The sequence below is a fragment of the Prosopis cineraria genome, unplaced genomic scaffold (genome assembly GCF_029017545.1).
Source record: "Prosopis cineraria cultivar Desert tree isolate PC_DT_omini unplaced genomic scaffold, ASM2901754v1 PC3, whole genome shotgun sequence".
NCBI lineage: Eukaryota > Viridiplantae > Streptophyta > Magnoliopsida > Fabales > Fabaceae > Prosopis > Prosopis cineraria.
Window position 1 is genome coordinate 33,048,791 of NW_026555334.1, and position 20,590 is coordinate 33,069,380.

Sequence of the window (20,590 nt, forward strand, 5' to 3'; positions counted from 1 at the left end):
CCTAACTCAACTCTTCAAGAAAATGAAGAAGAATGAAGGAAGGAGGTATAAGAGACTTACTCTTAGTGTTTGGAGGCTCCAAAACGTCTCCAAGTATCCTCAAACGTGAACCTTAGCATGGCTTGGTGAATGCTCTATGTTTTCTCCTGCCTTTCCTTCTGATTTCACGAACTGATGCAGACTAAATTCTGTAAATTTTTTACCATGTGTCATGAGGTCCTCCATCATTGGTTTCCATATGTGCACTATGGCAGATGTGTTATACGCCATGGCATATGGCACGAGAGCTTTTTTTTAGATTTTCTCCATTTTTGATGCTCAGGTGACTTGACTTTGCTTTGGGCCTAAATTTAGGGCTGAAACTACAATCAAAGCCACTCGTTTGACCTCTCTGGCCATATACCACATTAATATACTTAATTATCCTAATTAGACTTAGTTACTTGGGGTTAAATTCTAAAATGTTACATGTTTACACTACAAAGAACAACTAGTGCTACTTAAAGGGTCTTGTTGAATCCCATTGTTGCTCAAAGAATTTCATGATTCACATATAAGATGTCATTCAAGCTAATTAAGAACTTATAAGAGGCTGGCTAATATGGTATATTGGGAAGGCATGAAGAAGGACATTCAATAATATTTCTCTTAATGTGATATTTTTCAAAAAACTAAATATCAAGTACCCTCTCTTGTGGGGCTATTACAACCTCTACCCGTTTCTCAACAAATATGGGAGGATATTAGTATGGATTTTGTCACTGAGCTTCTAAAAATGATGATGTCATACCATTATGGTTGTTAAGGATTGATTCACTAAGTATACTCATTTTTTAACTCTATTGCATCTATTTACAGCCTAAGATATTGTTGTAAAATTTACAAATGAGATTGAAAAATTGCATGGTTTTCTAAAAACCATTGTTTTTAATAAAGATAGAGTTTTTATGAGTCAATTTTGGAGAGAATTGTTCAATAAAGTAGAGATTCGACTATACCTTATGTAACCTCCTCCTATATCCATTCAATATAGAAGAAGATCATGGTGTTACCCTGATCTCACATCATTTACAATTCTCAAATTTTATTTCAAAAGCTTCAGTTGAAGACTTGTTTTATAAAATTGATCAGTTCATAGCACAATTAGAGAAAAACACAGCGAAAGTAAATCATACACACCTCAATTACATAGTGAACATAACCCACCAACATTCCTATCTCAATTGCATGTAATTCAGCATACAAAATAGAACTAAGGTTTTGGTCTGTACGCCACAGCATGTAGCATAAAGCCACACGCTCGCCCTATTTATGTCGTGCGCTATGGCATGTGTCCCCATATGCCACGGTGCACCTGTCCAAATTTTTGTTGTTATTTTGATAGCAAAAATGACAAACTTCCGGCATGCGCCAATTTCTCATGCGACATCCGATTGGAGTGATTCAAGTGCCCACATAAAGCTTAGCTCATATACTAACTAATGAGATAGGTTTGGACACGATCTAGTGATTCAATCAAAATTTAAACACTCAGGTGTAAAAAGTCACTTTTTTTTTGAAATTTTTGCACACTCAAGCACTTAAATCGATCCCTTACTCTCATTAGACCACATTAGGCTTTGAACCAAGTTTAAAAGGATTTAATACACCTGATTGACCACAATTAATCAAATCATACTCATATATCAAAAATTGGGCCCTCTATGGCCAATTTTCAGAATTTATTAATTTGACATATTATGCTATTTCTCTGTATAACTTAGTCCACTTAGTTATTTCTCAACTCATATATATGCAGTCATATTCAAAATACAATCTTAGCCCTCAAATTACTCATTTCATCATAATTTATCCCTTAGCTTAAGATTCACCAACATAAATAACCATTTCAACATAAACATACTCAAATAAAAGCCCTTTTGTTTCAAGCAACACACATATACCTAATCAGGCTTGATTTCACAAAAACTCAATTCAATTCATGTATGAAACCTTATGGCAACTCATATACACTTGTATATACAATCTTTCAGATTAGTTCATTATACAACCTTAGAGTACACGGCTTCACAACTCAAGCCAGTCCAGACTCTCTTCCCTTATCCTGATCACATCCCGATCCTGTAAACATATAACTATAGGGGTGAGATAAAAATTTCAGTAATAGAATAACTTACGCTTATTAACTATGACATGCAACAATATGAAAGTAAACGTAATATATCATTAAAATCTCATAAAGTAGTATTTACATCACATATCACATTTCATTTTTAACTTTTCATCAATCCCAAAGGATTCCATATTATCTCAAGATATTTCATCATATCACATAAAATACTAGCATAATCTCTACCAATCAAACCTCAAAATCACCTCAACATAAAACCATAGGCTCATTTCAGACTAATGTATACTCTCATTAGTCTTGAGCTCACCTGCAGTGGTAAAATTACCTGGCTAAAGATGTTCTAACGCATAATACGGACTATGATTTTTCCCCAATACACATAATGGGACATCGTTGACTCCAACCCATATCACAAAGATACTAAGGAGTCTCTCATCTCCAACACAATACTTTAATAGGCACTAAGGAGATCTTTTCCAACACCACACTTTTCAAGGCACTAAAGAGAATTATTTCCAACACCGCACCCTAATAGGGTATTAAGAAAACCTTACCATATGATCTTTATCATCTCCTACACTCGGATGAACTCCTACCTCTCAAATCATGCTTTCTCAAACCATTTAAAGTTCCTTTTTATCATTTAACACTTTTTTGCACATTATATATACATAACACTTTACATTACAAAACACAATTTCAATACTCATTTCAACCAAAATTCATTTGACACACACACTCAATCAATGTTACAAAACATGCTCAATTCAAAATCATTCATACATTACATAGCATTTTTACTACTTAGGGCTATATTTATCCATAAACTCTTTTTCATTTATCCATTCTAAGTTCACAATTACCCAATTACTACTTTACATCACCTCGACCGGTCTTATTTCACTCAAGATAGATTTTTCTAACTTTCTCTCTCTAAAGGCCAAAATTGAGCCTCCGGGTTCAAAGCTCTACCGTTTAGCTCTAAACAGTCATAAGGCCTAATTTAACTTTCGAGAACCTTTTTAATACTATGGGACAAGAATTAAACCCCTCAAATTTTACTGATTTAATTTTTTTTATAACTCATTTTCAGAGAAATTTGTGTAAAATGGAAGGTAAAAGTTATACATAGCTTATCTAGCAAGTTACAAATCTGAATCACCTTCCACCACTCCAAAATGACTTAACCTAGCTCCTCAGCCCTTCTTCTCTCTCTCTATTTCATGTGTTTCTCAAATTCTCTCCTCTAAAGTTTCTAAAATAAATCAAGGCAAATTCTAGTCCATGTGCCACGGCGCATGCAGCACAAGCTGCGGCATGTGATACAGTGAGATTTATTCTCACCACACACACTTCAACTCAAAACACACTCCTATCACCCATATCTATTCATACAATACACAAACAAGTCAAAATACTAATGAATCATCGAATCTTTAACCCCACTTCAATTTTCACTTCACCCTCAATTAACCTCTAAACTTAAGGTTAATAAATTCAGGATGTTATACCTTAGCTCAACATATCATCCATAAATAGATGATCAAATTGAGGTGCTGAATTAAGGGCTTAAAACATATTTGCATTTCTTCACAAGTTAAAAACCCACTCAATGGGTTCAATAGTTAGGTTGAGTTGAATATTGGTACAATACCTTACATCATAATGTATTGGGAATGACACCCTTCAAGGCTATATATAGGTAAGATCCTCCTGTTTTCTGTAAACTTAGTGATAAACCATCATCAAGGATGTTAATGAGAAAATTTAGACCATAATCACATCATTACAATTTTGAAAGAGAACCTTAATTTGGGTCAACAATGAATGAAGTAACAAGCCAATAAGCATTGCCGTGATGTGCAGCTTAAGGTTGGTAACATGGTATATGGAAAAATTAGACCTTATATATTAAAGACTTTAGTTAAGTAATCCAATGAGAAGCTTAGCCCTTACTTTTATGGACCATTTAAGATCATCAAGAGGATTGGGGAGGTGGCATATAAGATGGAACTTCCTCCTACTGCCCGAATTCTTCCTTTTTTTTCATATTTCTCAACTCAAGAAGTCAATGTCCATAATTGCAGTGACTTTTACCATTCTAATAGCTCTTTCTGCTGAATGGGAATTGCAAGTTTAGCCTCAAGACATTTGTAAAGTTCACAAGCTCATAGATGACTAGCTGAAAGTGTTAGTCAAATGGAAGGAATTACATGAATTCAAGAACTTATGGGAAGATCTTGATGTTATCTTTAAGAAATTCCCTGATTCTCCATTTGAGGACAAGATAAGGTGAAGCTTTTAAGGGAGGGTAATGATAGACACTCTTTTATTACAAAGGCCCATAAGAAGAAACTTAAGAAGATGCAAGAAAAGGGAAAGCAACTTTATAATAGTTAGAATGTTAACCTTATTCTCCCTAATGTCAAAGAGAGAGCAATGCAAACTTAGTGTTGACTCTTGGTGGTCATAGGCCTATTTTAGCATAAAATAATATTGGAGTCTATGAAGTTTGTTTTTGAAATTATAGTACTTGTTGGTGTCTTTTGGTGAAGAGGGTGATATTTGTATTTTTGGTGGTGAGGAGAGACTAGCCTTTCAAAAGCTAGACGGCATGCTTAGTTTAGCATTGCCATTTTCTCAACGTTTAGCTATTATTCTAATTATTTGATATTACAACAGGGGATAGGGTATGGTTTGAATCAGTGGAGTCTCTTGTAATACTAGCTCTCTATTTTGGAAGCTTTAATATCAAACCTAAGGATTTCCCTATTGGTTATTTTCTGTCTTGTTAATTTTTCTACTTGAGAATCGAATATTCTCTTGGGTTGTAACAATCTATAAATTTCCTAATTGTTTTAGCATCATTTCATGTTTGAACTTTTTGGTTATTTGAATTTAACGATGTTGATTCTTCGTAAGTTGTTCTTTACATCAAATTTTGGTGGAACATTATGTCATTTGTCTTGTAGGCGCCAATTTGTTTTCCTATCAATACCATTGGAAGTAGGTAACGTATGTTGCATTATTACCTTATGAAACTTCCTTCTTAAAAATTTTAGAATACTAATTTGTTGAGTTGATGATGATTTGAATGTATTGAACTCACTCTGCTAGGTAAGATTGAAGTTAAAAGCTAACTTGACTAAGATAATGCTTATTGGGAGGCATGTTTTATCTTTGGTGATCCAGAAATATCCCTGCATTTTCATCTCTTTTCTGAAATATCAATACGGTATATTATTCAATATCTCAAATTGTATACCCGTTGCAGTCTTGTTTTGAGCTTAATCAACATTATGGCATTTAAATATCCCACCAGTATTTCTTTTACATTTAAACAAAGCCTTTGATGGACTAAGAGGGTAGGCAACCAGAATTGCTTTTAGATATGTTCCTGCATTGTAGGAAGTTGCATAGTATGGATTAAATGTTTTTATTCCATGTTGAGGATTTATGGACCTTGATAACTATTCAAATAATATTTTGAAGGACTATGAGCGATTGAAATTTAGCTATTGATGTGGTAGGATCACAATATCATTTGAAGATTTTATTTTTTTATTGTGATTTGCTAACATGCAACTTTAGCAAAAATGATATTAAGGTTCTTTGTAACTCTTAATAATTTGGCAAGGCATTTTAAGCATATAGAAGTACAGGAAAGCAAAATTATTGGCTCTCAGTTTCCTAGAGATTCTACCTTTCTGATTGATCTGGTCATTAGACTACAAAAATCTAATCTAAAGATCATAATAATAAATTTTGGAATTCAAGGAAGCAAGCGATTGGAAGTGGATATCAATTCCTCTTGAAATGATTGCATTTATTTCCTTATTTAGCGCATGAAGATGATGTAAAATGACTGTCGATGTTTCTGAGAGCCAAAAACTATCATAGCTTAAGGTGCTGATTTATGAAATTATCCATTAAAAAAAGCTTCATGAAATTATCTAGACATGAAGCTCTGTGAATAGAAATGGTTTCAAACAAGTATATGAACTTAAAAAAGTCAAAGGGAACTTCATTTTTGCATATCCATTCAAGATAATCTCTACTGTTAAAGCTGCATGTATTATCAGCAAATAAAATTCTATTGGCCTCAAGGAGTTAGCAAGCAATTTTTCATGGGCAACAAGCCATATGAAGAGCTTCATTTTTTCTAAAACATGTAATTTCCAAATGCACTTGCTCATGCTTGCTCTCCTTTTGCCCATTTCCTTATAGCTCTGCTTCTGATTTTTGTCTAACTTCAAACTATAGTAATATTTGGTCATTCTTTACATTCTTCATCTCTCTTCCTGTCATTTTCTGTCCCTTGCATCTTCCTATAGGAGTAAGTAATTTTTTATTCTTTTCGATACTTCACATCCTACCATTTTCATGCATTTATGCTGATCTTGAAAGTACCTTGAATCAATTGTTTTCGTTCATGTTGTGGTACTTTTGTTTGGTTCTAATTTTTGTCTAATGTAGATTTTTTGACAAAAAATTAGCTAGTTTGTGCACACATCTATGTGCTTTTGCGATAATGCTTTTCTTAGGAAAGTCAAAAGGTAGTTTGAAGAAAGCAAAGATACAATGTGCTTCCTTTCACTCTTGAGCTTCTTCAATGCCATGTTTTGTGAAATGAGCTATCTTTTTTGAGAACTTGGTGATTCATTGCCATTGATTAAAATAGTGATGCAAGAAATTGACAGTTATTGAGTTTGGCATAATGCGTTTAATGTCAGGGACAATAAATGGTGTTTAAAACAAATACTTGAATTACTTTATTAGTATCAGCAACAATGCTATTTAATGTTACAATGTAGTAAAAAAATTTTTGTATTTGAGGATATGCTGTAACCAAAAAATTTTTGTCCATGTGTGCTGACACTTTAAGATAGGGATCTCAAGCCTCAAGGAAACCAAGTGCAGTGGAGTCAAAGAACCATAGAGGAAAATTTTTTAGCAGTGTGGAATTCGCGGGAGCATTAGCCTTTTCCATTTATGTCCGCTGCTCTTCCCATGACTCTTCTATTTTCCTCATTTTTCCAAGAGCGTCCCATTTTCTTTTCTGATTTCATTCTAGTTTTGCAGCCCAAAGGTCCTTTCGCATTTCTTTGCAACCAGTTTGTATTCCTCCCTATTCCTCGTATCAGTCGTCAGGTTTATTCTTTTTCTCCTTTGAATCTCTCATCCATTTCTTAATGTTGGAATCATTATTTTATATTGCCTTATAGTTTCTTTACTATTAGATCGTTCTGTTCACTCTCCTTTCCTTGCAGTTCATATTCATATGTCTTCAATCCAGGCGACAGGTTTTCTTATACATTCTCTATTCTCTATTTCTTCACCCATTTATTTCATTCTATGCTCTCTGTTATGATATTCAATCGAGTTTCTCATTCTCTTTAACAAAGGTTCTTGGTTTTTTTATGGATCCCGATCATTTTGTTCCCTCTCCCAATCGTTTTAGATGGCGGTTCAAATTTGGTGCAAAGCGAGAAAGGGAGCAAGAGAGACAGTGGTATCTTTATTCTTCTTCTTCGCACAGCGGAACCCTAGCAAGCAACAAAGTGAGCGAGCCCTCTGGGGTGTTCGAAGATCTGTGTTTGGTCTAGGCAACATAGAGTCGAGAGTGGGAAGGTGGAACAAAGGATGAGTAGCAAAGGAGGAGACGATTGAAAGTTTTGGTGACAGTCCACATTGCTCATGGCGGTAGAGGGAAAATACATGGTTATTTTGGCCCAAACAAAAAAAGGGAAAATCTGTCCAAGATTTTAGTATTTGAAAATTCTTGATATATTTCCCATTTGTGCTCTTGTCCCTATATTTCTCTCTCTCTTTCTTTATTAGATCTATTGATATATCTTTCTTGATCTATTTGTGCTCTCCTTTTTTCTCAAGATTTGATCTTCAATTTTGTTTTAGATAAAATCTCATTGTTTTTTCATATTGATATTGATTGTCTTGCAGTATATCACAATTATCCAAGAGATGTAACTCTTCTAATTCCATCAAGTCAATTTAATTGAATTGTGAACCATGTACATATAATACTAGAGGAAATTTATTGTCTTTGATTCTATATGCTTGAGGAAAAACTGAAAAAAGATTAGCACTATAGTTCAGATAGTTTATCAAATGACAATTTCATTTTCTCTGCACTAGGTGTTGGTTCAACTTGGAGATATACTAGACCGAGGTGAGGATGAAATTGCTATCTTATCTTTGCTGCGGTCATTGAAGAAACAAGCAAGAGCAAAAGGTGGAGCTGTGTTTCAGGTTTGTGCCATGAACAAAATTAAATACTCGAGATAAGTTAGATAACAAGTCCATGCACTATATAGTATGTTTTCCTACTTTGTTATTACATTCATTGAAATGTGAATACAAGTTATTTATAAATTGTAAGAATTTGGATTTTATTCCCCTTTTCTGTTATATATCTTTGTTTAAGCAATTTTTCATTGATTAATCTGCAAATACTAATTATATGAGTTACTGCATTAGGAGTCTTTATATGATTCATACCCATATTTGCTTTTTAACAATCATCAAATACTAATTATATGTGATGATGTTATATGTTCCTCTATTAGTTGCTGCAATTTACAAATGCATATGACGGCTTTCTTGATATATTTCCTATTTGTGCTCTCGTCACTGCATATATATATATATATATATCTCTCTCTCTCTTTATTAAATCTACTGATATATCTTTCACACTTTTATAATTTGTATCTTTCACCCTTTCAATATTATACCTCTTCACTTGAAATAGTCTGGTTTACATTTTGTTAATACAGATGCTGAAATTGAATAGACGAGAATGTTAAGGGGATTTTTTTTGCAAAGTTACTATAGTTGTTGGAGTCCCTGCATGCAAGGACGGATGTTCTGCTTGCTAATGAAGAGCAGATTTAGTAGTTATTAATTTTAATTATTTTCAAACTTCTAAGCTTGTGAGAATTGAGTTCTATACTTTGTTTTCTGTTTCAGAGAGGTATAAAGAGGAAGAGCGTTGCCCAAGAGTTGTCATACTAAAACTCTACTGGTATTTTGTTGTTTGATCCACCTCTAACCAAACAGCAGCTTTGCACTTAGCACAATTTTGCAAATAATGGAAGCATGGGAAAACACTAGGGGATGGCAAACATTCTTTATCTGGTTAGATGATCATTTGTAGTACTAAAACTCAATGATTTTATGTCTTTACTTGAGAGTTTTCCACGAAACCTAATTCAGATGCATAGGTATTTGATTTATAATATGCTATCGACTTCAATGCCTAAAATGGAACTCTGTTTTGACTACAAGTGCCAATTCGGAAATGATTTATTTCTGTTTGGCCAATATCCATGGTGGGATCCATGGGAGAAGATTTACATAAGTGGAACCATTATATTTCTTTTCAAGTGCCTATTTAAGTACAGCTTTTTCAAACACTTTTTCTATTTTGGTCCACACTAAGTTAAGGGCTATCAAACCACGCTTATTTTTCACCTGTTGAGCGTTTTTTGGATTATTACTAATTTCCATACTTGAATGCTGCTAATTAGAGATTGATCATGCACGTGATGGAGATGTGTGCTTTGGAGTGCAAACTTGGGAAGTATATTGAACTTTTGGGGGAGTTTATCTTTACAAGTTCTATGGAGGAGATGCATAGTTATTCTTTCAATGTTATTATCATGGCCCAATACTTATTTTTGTCTATTTTTACTCATTTCCCATTACAAGTGAGAAACTGAGATTGGTCATTTGAGAAACAAAATTAGAAGATTGCAAAAGATCACCAATGGCGGACTCAAAAAAAGCGAAGCTAACTTGTGCATCTCCTGCCAACAATCCCTAGCATTCAAATGATTAAAATTAATACAGGGGATAGACAAACATTTAAAGTTGAGTAGGATGCTTTGTTTTGTCTGTTTTTACTCCAAGGATGTTTCAGGGTTCAACTTGCGAGTGCAATAAATCATTTTTACTCCAGAGTTGAGTAGCATGCGATCAGCGAAACAACAAAATTGATAGTACTACTTTTGCATAATTCCTTAATGTTTTATCAGCAGCTGGAAAGAGTTAAATAAATCTTCATATCTGCAAGTTTGTACTGTTGTGATAACTTGAAATCTAATAAGGAATTCATTTTTATTTTTTTAATCTTCAATTTTAGGAGCTATTATTTATGGATCATCCGATCTTTTGATCGTCCTTGTTTTTTTTTTTTTTTTTTGTTTGGTAAATTGATCGTCCTCCTTTAAATTATATTGTTATGCTTCTTCTTCTCTTAACTGAAGTTATTGATAGATTTGATCATTTGGACAGATAGAACTTGAGGAATTGAGATAGAACTTAATCATTTGGATAGATATTGTCGTGTTGGACAAATAGAACTTGATTAATATGTGATCAAATATTGATCATTTGGATTTGATCATATTAATCAGTTGCCAAAACCATCCATATTTGTAGATGAAAATTCATTGATCAGTAACTGTAGTCTGTTTCCTATATTAAAAAGTCAAGTTATTGTCTATGCTTTTTTGATTCTTGTCAAATTTCTCAAGGGCTTTTGCAAATTATCTTATGTTATAAGATCAAACCAAACAAACAATTTAATATTTATTACATTTTGCATTATAATCGATTTATTATATTTGTTAATAATGTGCTGTTAATAATAAATTTTTAAATTTTTAATAATAAATTTTTTATGTATCAATGTTAATCTATACTCTTAAATTTTTGAAAATTTAACCGATATTTTCTAAACACAAGTTTTTCTAACGGATCAATTTATCCAATTTCTTATAATAGATTATTGTATCATTTTTTATTCATGTGATGAACAAAGTTTAACACAAGAAATATATTAAGGGCATGTTTGGTTTTTATCTGTTTCACATTTAGAAAGTAAAATTTTACTTTTAGAAAGTTGAAAATTGTTTGGGAAAAATATTTTGTAAAAAAACATATTTTAAAAGTACATTCAAATAATAGTTAAAAATAAATTTCTGAAATGTAATTATTTAAAATTTTTAAAAAGTGAATTTGAAAAGTAAAATATTATTTGATCATATTACTTCAAATTTTATCTTTTATTCTTTTATTTAAAAAATATTTAATTCATTAAAAATATAATTATTATTTCAATAATAATAATCAGATGTCAATTTTTTAGCATTATAAATTGAGTAATTAATCATGTTAATTTTTATTACACATAATTTTTATTACATTTTTTAAAATTACAAATTAAAAAAACAAATAACTAGAGATCAAATTTTTAGCATTATAGATCAAAATTTATGTTATTCAAAATCTTTATCACATTTTTTAAATATATTACATTTGTATAATAAAAATTATAAATCATCATAAATCAAAATCCTTTTTTATAATTGTATATTCAAAAGCATATTTTATTATCACAAATCAAACAACTTTTAATATATCAAATTGACTTTTAAAAAAATGTATCCAAATATAAATTTCATTATAACGACTGACTTTCACTAAACTGATTTTTACCAAATAAATTTTTAACAAATTAAAAATTAAACACATACTAAATTTCTTGAAGGGGTAGTTGAATGTGAAACTCAAACATAAGAGTAGACGTATGTTAACATTTTTCTTTCAACAACTATAATTTTAGTCTTATGTTTACAAAATATTCCTTCCTTTTCGAGTTATAATATATTTAGATAAAATTATACATATGAATAAAACTCATTAAATATATTTTATAACTTTATTTTTTAAAAAACAAAAATATGGACATCTAAAAATATCTTTAATTTAATACTTCATTTATGAAATAATATTAAAGAAAGAAAATATAATTAAAAATGTAATATTGAAAAAGTATTATTAATAAAAAAAATTTATCCAAGTGTTTAATATTTTAAGACGTTGAATCTCTCCAAATGCGTTTTATGAATTGGGAGTAGTAAATTTCTAATCTCTTTGACACAAGAAATTCCTTCTTATCAAACTTGTGATAATTAATGGCTAATTAACACTTCCCTATGTGGAATTTGGAAAAGACGTCAGACTTAGCAGTTACAAATTAATGGGTTTTAAATAGTATTAAATCAATTGATACTTAATTTTTTATTTATAAGTATTGCCTTCCTAATTTGATAAATTTTCATTTTTATTAAGAATAGTTAATCCCTAATTGATTATTGATTATTACTTAAATAAGCTGATTGTACGATTACCTTCTTTACTCATACTTGTTTTTTCTTATGTTTAAATTCATTGTTTAATCATTCTGTGAAAATACAGAATAGTTTTTATTATATACAATAAAAAGATGTCAAAATAATAGCATTACAATCACATGCTATGACTAATTGGTATAATTTTATTGATCATGTTTCGCTAGGAAAATAGTGGACATTATTACTATAATTTTATCATCGATAACATCATCCCCATTAAAAAAAATGCCAATAATTAATTTTTCATTTGTTTTGTCATAACTAATTTTCTTAGACCTCTAATCAAGTCCAACAATCTGAAAAAATATTACTTACTCCTCTTAAAATATTAATATGTGTAAAAAATTTAACAAATGATTTCAATAACATACAACTTCTAACACAATTATAAAAAATGTAATAATATTCTATTAACTATTAACGATATTATTACATCCACACTATAACGGGATTAATAACTAGAATATTTATGTTCTTTTAATTAAAGCTGTATTCAAATAAATTCTTCTTATGTCTAATATATATGACAACTTCATTATTTTTTTTTTTTGAAATTTATTAATTTATTATCATTCAAAATTCATCATACTTTTATACGATGTCTAAATTGTACCATGCACAAGATTCAATGACCATTGTCGAGGAAGATGACGTCATGTTGGATGTGTGTGTCGCACAGGTTTGATTGATGATGGTCTAATATGAATGATCATACACCTAATGCAAGGGGTTTGGTTTAGAATCTAGACTCTTATTTTAAGATGACCAATAAACATGTTAGGTTATATCAACAACTCTACTTTTAATTTATTTGTAAGAATTATTATACTTCAAAGAGCATCTTTCACATTCTATTATACTCACTTCTAAATTCTAATAGATATAATTCTATAATTTTTAATTGTAGGTAATTTTTGTTTAAATTTTTCTCAAAAATATGGGTATGAACACAAAATCACACACACATATTTAAATTAATTGATATAATTTCATGGAATATCTTCCGGTAGCTAATTAGAAGACATTTTTATCATTTTTTTGTTAGCATCCCCCCCCCCCCAACATTACATGAAATATTTATTCCACATTATAACATGAGTGGTGATCAGAAAATCTATCTATTATTCCTTGACAAAACATATTCAATATAATTTGTTTGAAGAGAAATGAAGGTATGGTTAGACATATATGGGATTCTGAACACATGCTCAAGAGTTTAAACAAAACCCATATTATTCTCATTCCCAGGGGTGACAATACAACTACCTTTAAGGACCTCAGACCAATTAGTCTTTGCAATACTGCCTACAAAATTTTCGCAAAAACTCTTGGCCTCAGACTAAAGGAAATCATGCCAAAAATTGTCCACCCCCGTCAGAGTGCTTTCATCAAGGATAGACTGATTTCTGACAATGTGCTTCTTGCAGCTGATATTGTCAATCAAATTCATCATGCTTACAGAAGAAAAACAAAAATTGGTGCTCTAAAAGATTGATTTTGAAAAAGCTTTTGACAAGTTGTCCTGACATTTCCTAACAGCAGTTCTCCAGAAAATGAAGTTTCCGAAAAAATGGATTAATCTCATTTTTCAATGCATATCTACAGTGGAATATCAAATTCTTCTCAATGGAAACAGAACCAGTCCAATTTTTCCTTCTAGAGGCATCAGACAGGGAGATCCTTTGTCTCCATATCTCTACATTTTATCAGCTAACATTCTGTCTTGTCTCATTATTGAACAGGAAAAGCTTAAAAAGTGGAAAGGAATTCGAATATGTCAGAATGCTACTCCTGTCTCACACCTTCTTTATGCTGACGATTCTGTTTTTTTCTTTGAAATTACCAGATGCAATGTTAGTTGTGTTCAGAACGTTTTAAGAATAAATTGCACTCTATCGGGTCAGGATATCAACTATGAAAAATCAACTCTGGTCGTAAGTCCTAATACTATGACAGATTGGAGCACTGTTTTTGGTATCTCAATATCTGATTCCCTTGGGAAATATTTGGGTACTTATGTTGATAATGTGAAAGATAAATATGTCATCTACAAAAGTCTGTTAGATGCAATAGATAAAAGGTTAGCAAGTTGGAAAATCTCCATGCTATCTCAAGCCTCTCGATTGCAGCTAATCAAATCTGTCCTTTCTGCTTCTAACCTTTACCAGTTATCTTATGTAAAAATTCCAAAACACATTTTGTACCAAGTTGGATTCAAAGTGTGAGGATTTTTTCTGGGGTATATCAGATGGAAGAAAGAGAATGCACCTCACCAACCAATCAAAGCTTTTTTCGCCTATCAAAGAAGGAGGATTGGCACTCAAGAGAATTTCTCTAGTCAACCAAGCTCTTCTTGCAAAGCAAATCTGGAGACTTACAGAGGCTAAACAAGGTTCTATCATAGAATCAACCCTGAAGAAGAAATACATTGATCTTAACTCTTCCCTAGGAGTTAAAATACCTTAAAATTCTTCCTGGTTCTCGAGAAACATCCTTAGTTATGCACATATCATTTTTGATAGACTTAAATGGCAGGTTGGAACTGGTACTAGCATTCCTATCAATAGTCCTTTTTGGATTATTTCCAGACACCAACGAAAACCCTCAAATAATTGCTTACGGGTATCTGATCTATTGACAAAATCCAATAACCCTTTTTCAACCATTTCCTGGAATTCAAATCTCTCAAAATCCCTTCTAGTGACCAATTTTTACTCCAAACTTTCCCAGAACTCCTTTTCCTTTACAGGCATCAATTATAAATTAATTTGGACAGGAAATTCCTCAGGTTGCTACACTGTCAAGTCAGGGTTTCAAAACCTTCATCCATCAAATCCATCTGATTTTAATTGGAAGGCTTTATGGAAATTAAAGACCAAGCCTAGTTTTCTTCTTTTCACATGGAAGATGTTAAACAGGGCAATTCCATCACAGGATGTTCTCAATTCTCATCATCTAATCTCCTCTCAATTATGTGCTTTTGGCTGTGACACTATTGAAACTTTGGATCATCTATTCTTGTCATGTCCATTATCTAGAGCAATTTGGTTCGGTTTTCTATCAATGACATTTTCATCTCTATCAGGAGATTATTCCCAACCTCTTCAAGGTCTAAGTTTTTTTATCAACAATCTTTTGGAAAGGAAAGATGATGAAATCCTTATTCAGCTGATTTTCATGCTTCATAAGATATGGGAACTAAGAAATCTTTCTATCCAAAAAGGAAAGCTCCTAGATCCTCATGCAGCTATCAAAGAAATCAGACATAGTATTTTTTCTCAACAGTAATCTGTAAAAATTACGATGAGAATGAAGCCTTACCTGTGCTTATACTCCCACAACAGACGATCTCTTCGTCTGCTCCTCATAGCTCCGCGAATCAAGATGGCTGGGCACTCTTCTGCAGATCAGGTAAAGGGATCCGTGGAAGTTTTATTCTCTTTGACATCAGCTTCAAGGGTTGCTTCCTTCAGTGTATCAAATGGATTAGATCTGAATCCTACAATCATTCGGTGTCTACTTTTAGATTGGATTGCCTGAGACGAAGTCTTTCTTGGATCTATCATTTCTCATGCTCTCATTTGATTCCAAGATATCCGATTGAAATTACATGCACAAGGCCGGAACTTTTCAAGCTCGTTCCTCCCTCTGAATCTGTCATTGTAGGGGATATTTGAAATTTACTTTCTTTTTTTGTTGTTTTTTAAATTATCTACTCAGACTTCTCCAACTTGTCTGGCTGGGAGACAACCGGTACAAGTTTTCATTTTGCAATGTTTTTTTATTTTATTTTACTTTAATATAATTGTCTTTTTATCAAAAAAATATATTTTTTTTCAAAAAATAATGTTCATTCATCTTTTAAACCTTAAAATTGAAAAAAAAAGATATGCAAATAAATCTTCATTTTTTTTTCTAACAAGACAATATCGTTACTTAAATTAGAATTTTGTAAATGTTTTTAGTTATATTATTTTTTATAATTTTTTTATATCAAATCCGTGCAACACATAAAAATCCAATCACATTATTCTCAAAATCATGTACATTGAACCTTTAGAGGAGTTGGGATGTTACAAAAATAAAGGTAAGAGTATTTACTAATAAGGCGTTTAGATGCTTATAAGGTGTTTAGATGTTTCAATTTGCTCCCAAGACTCCAAAATATCAAAACCCTAGTAGAGCAAGCTTAATCTCGCCACTTTTTTTGGCTTCTCCCTTATATAAATATTAATCAAATGTAGCGTATTTATGCCAGATTTTGAGTTTCTATCCAATGGCAGAAGTTCCTTTGTATTTTTCATCCATTGGCAGGCAACCAGCGAAGATTGACTATAAATAAGGGTCATGCGACAAAATTTAGAAGCTTTAATAGAGTTAAAAATATAGACGGGCCCGACCTTTAAGGGTCTAGCATAAAGGACGGGCTTTTATGAGCTCGGCCCTTAAAAACCAGAGTCCTAAAGCTCGATTTCTCATTTTAAGCTCCATTTTTCAAGCCCAACCCTTATGTGAAGGGCTCAGGGTCAAGCCCGCGAGCCCTTTTTTTAAAAATAAAAAAATTAAAATAAAATTAAATATTATAAATTAATTAAAATATTTTAAAATTAAAAAAATCAAAATCCTCATAATTTTTTAGAAACTAAACAACTCAAATTTATAAGTCCAATAATAAAATTTAAATTTTGGTTAAAAAATAGTTCATTTTTTTATAAATGCACAAACATAATAATTATAAAAAAAATAAAAAATATCAAAAATTTTATACTATACATAGATATTTATTTACTATATTAAATTAATTTTAAAATAAATTAAAATTAATAATAATATAATGCATGTAAAATCAAGTGAGTAGATCATTGATTTCAAGCATATGTTCCACCAAAAAAAATAAGAATAATAATAATTTAATAGGGCTTGAAAGACCGCTCGAGCCCGAGTTCTTTTTTACAGGACTTATCAAGGTCAAACCCTCAAGTCCGATTACTTTTAAAAAAAATTATTTTTAAAGCTTGAACTTTTACTTAAACAAGGTCTCTAAACTCGACCCTCTAGGCACGATCCTTATTCCTAACTCCAGACTTAAGGTGAAATTTTTAGCAAAGCCTAGCTTGTGTAATTGTAACTTTCAAATGCAAAAAAAAAAAAAAAAAGAATACCCATTATCTTATATCAATATAGAGAGATAAAAAGTTAAATTAAAAATGAGATTGTAAAAATGAGTTAGATCAAAGTGATATGATGTAAATTATTTTTTTTATAAGATGATATAATGTAAATTAGTATATCATGGATCTCACTATTTTTTTTTAAATAAATAATGGGCCTAACCCAATAATTGAAGTTATATTGAAAATGATTGTAGTTTTTTTCAATTGAAAAAACAATCAATATTTTTTATTTTCTTTTATTTATATTTAAATATATGAAATTATAAATATCAATTACATATATGACATATACACACACACACATTAGGACTTTTTTTTTTTTTGGAAGGCCCAAGGTGATAGATTTCAATTCTTTTCTTTGAAAAATAATCCCGGAACTACTTAAAATTTTGCAATACCATCCAAGTTGATTGTAGCCCTTCAATATGTTCAAGATGCTTTTTAGAATGTGATCGAAGATTTATAGCCATATTAGACTCCTAACTCGATCGAACAACAATATGAATGATTGGTTTATTGCCATCACATACCCCCAGTCTCCACTTCCTCTAAGTCCAAAGATAATTTTCGCACTTGGAATAAATTTAGTGGCCATTATGTTTCGCACTGATTTTTTTTTTTTCAAAAAATAATATTGCACACAATGAATCTAATTATTTTGGATTAAAAATGGGTTAAAGTGTCAATTCAATTTTTTTCCAAGTGCACTAAACACCCTCAAGTGAAAGTTAGTGCAATGTCATATCTTTATTAAATGTCAGTTAATTTGATCATTTATTAATTAAAATTTAAAAAGACCCAGAAAAATTGAGTTAAAATATGGTTGACTTCATTAACGAGAACTGCTTATTGGGCTTCGGCCATAAGAACAAGTTTGGCGAAAATTATAGTGTTTTCCTCCTCCTTATTTATCGGATGCTTGATAGAAATTTATTATGTTTTCATTTCTCTTGCCTAAACGTTGGAACCAAAGAACAATAAAAAATAGTGTATCAGTGTATTTCTTTCAGACGTCTTGGCTCTCTTGGCCTCTTTAGATTGGCATTGGGGCCACCTCGTAGGGCTATGTGTGTAACTATGTATAGTTGAGATGTCTGAGGAGTTGAAGTGGACAGTGCATCACAAATTTTCAATTTCTCATATTCCAAGAAATGAGAATGTGCAATATTTTTTCTGCCTCTGCTGCATGGAACAGAGCTGAGAACATTTGTCAGAATCAAAGCGTTCAAAATCCCCATATAGTACTGAACAATGGTAAAATTGTTGCCATTAATTAGTTAGGCCGTCTAATTATTTTTGTATAAACGCTTGAATTGCCTTAATTGAATATTTGAGTTGAATGTTAGATACTTTAAAAATTAGAATTTAGAAGCTGTCATGATTGTTACTGTCAGTGTTATTTGGCCGTGGCAGAAAGTCTTATTAGCCATGACGGATTCCGCACTTAGCTGCGACGAGTAGTTTCTACACTACAAGCCGCAGTGGACTACCTACGTTTTTGCCAAAAGATGATGGGTATGTTTAAAATTATTTTTATTTTATTATTTTAAGAATTAATATTTTATAAAACAAGTTCTAAAGATAAAAAAATAATAAAAATATGTATTTTTTTTCATTCTCTCTAATTCTGCAGAATAAAACTCTTAGAACATTTAAAAGATGTCTTCGTTTTTCTATTCTTTAAAACAATATTTTTCTCTAAAATACTTCTTGAAAATAAGTTATCAAATAAATTTTTTTTAACTTTTTTGGTTCTAGAGAGCAGAAAATTATTCTCAAAACAGATTGCCTAACAAACTTGATATTTTTAACCTTGTTTGTCTTGTTTTAATGATCAAACACATTTCTATACTTTAGTAACTATTGGTACTCTAATTTTAAGAATTTTTCAAGGGCCTTAACTCTTTCTTTCCAAACTTAATTATTTTGGGATTCCATATGCTTGTAAGTATTTTTAAATTAATCTTTAAAATTTTAAATAGTTAAGGTTAATCCTTTCTTTCTTTGGTATTTTTCTGCATCTAACTAATTGACCTTAAACATCATGGTTAGTTGTGGATTAATGTCTTGGACATCACAAAAGTAGTTCAATGTTGTGCTCCGTTCATTTGACAATTAATTGATCAAAAATTGCAACCAAAAAAAAAAAAAGGACTCGGGAAAATTGAGTTAAAATAGGGTTGCTTACCTTAATGAGACCTGCAAAAATTTATTGGGCTTCGGCCATCAAGATTTTGGGCCAAAGAACATGTTTGGTCAAAATTATAGTGTAATCCTCCACCTCCTCGGTTGCTTCGTTGAAAATTGTTATTTTCATATCTCTTGCCCAAATTTGGGAACCAAAAAATATATTAGGTGGTTTGGTTTCAATTTTTAAAAGTAGTTTTTTGTTTTTAAAAGAAAAAATAAAAAACTAATTTGGATACATATTTTGAATTTAATTGTTTTCAAAACTTGTTTTCGTTTTTTGTTTTTGAAAATAAAAAATAGAAACATCTTAAACCTTTTTGTCATTTTTTTGTTCTTGAAATATATTATATTTTAATTATTAAAAACTGCAGTTTCTTTAATCAATTACTATTATAAGGTATCACTGTTAATCGTTGGAGAGCATTGCTATCGATCAATTTTTCTATTTTGAAGCAGTTTTTAAATTAATACAATCAAACTGATTTTCTTTTTAATTTATTTTGAAAAATAATTTTAAAAACTATATTACAAAATAATTTTAAAAAATAAAAATAAAAACCCAACCAAATAGTTGTTTCAGGCGTCTTGGCTCTCTGGGCCTCTTTAGATTGGAGTCACCACGCGGGGCTTAGGGCTATGTATGTAAATAACTCTGTATAGGTTAAGGTGCCTAAGGATTCAAGTTGACAGTGCGCCATTAATTTTCAAGTTCTCATATTCCGAGGGATGGGATTGTGTAATAATTTTTCTGCCTCTGCCGAATGGAACAGAGCTTAGAACATTTGTCAGAATCAACGTGAAGCCTTTCTGATCGCTACAGGGAACGATAGTACTAGAATTGGGCCCAAGTGAACATTTTCTTCAACTTTAAACCG

General features: G+C 31.2%; 1 long non-coding RNA gene across 3 annotated transcripts; it reads left to right on the plus strand.

Annotated features, from left to right (window-relative positions):
• Window positions 1-3,701: 3,701 nt before the first annotated feature.
• LOC129305956 (uncharacterized) lies at window positions 3,702-10,302 on the plus strand. 3 transcript variants are annotated; one of them, XR_008592083.1, is made up of 4 exons: window positions 3,731-7,282; window positions 7,402-7,434; window positions 7,593-8,401; window positions 9,122-10,302. It is a non-coding gene; the product is annotated as an uncharacterized LOC129305956 (long non-coding RNA). The 3 variants fall into 3 exon arrangements; XR_008592081.1 differs by having other exon boundaries at window positions 3,702-8,401; window positions 9,122-9,289; window positions 9,682-10,302; XR_008592082.1 differs by having other exon boundaries at window positions 3,723-7,282; window positions 7,402-8,401.
• The last annotated feature ends 10,288 nt before the right edge of the window (window positions 10,303-20,590 follow it).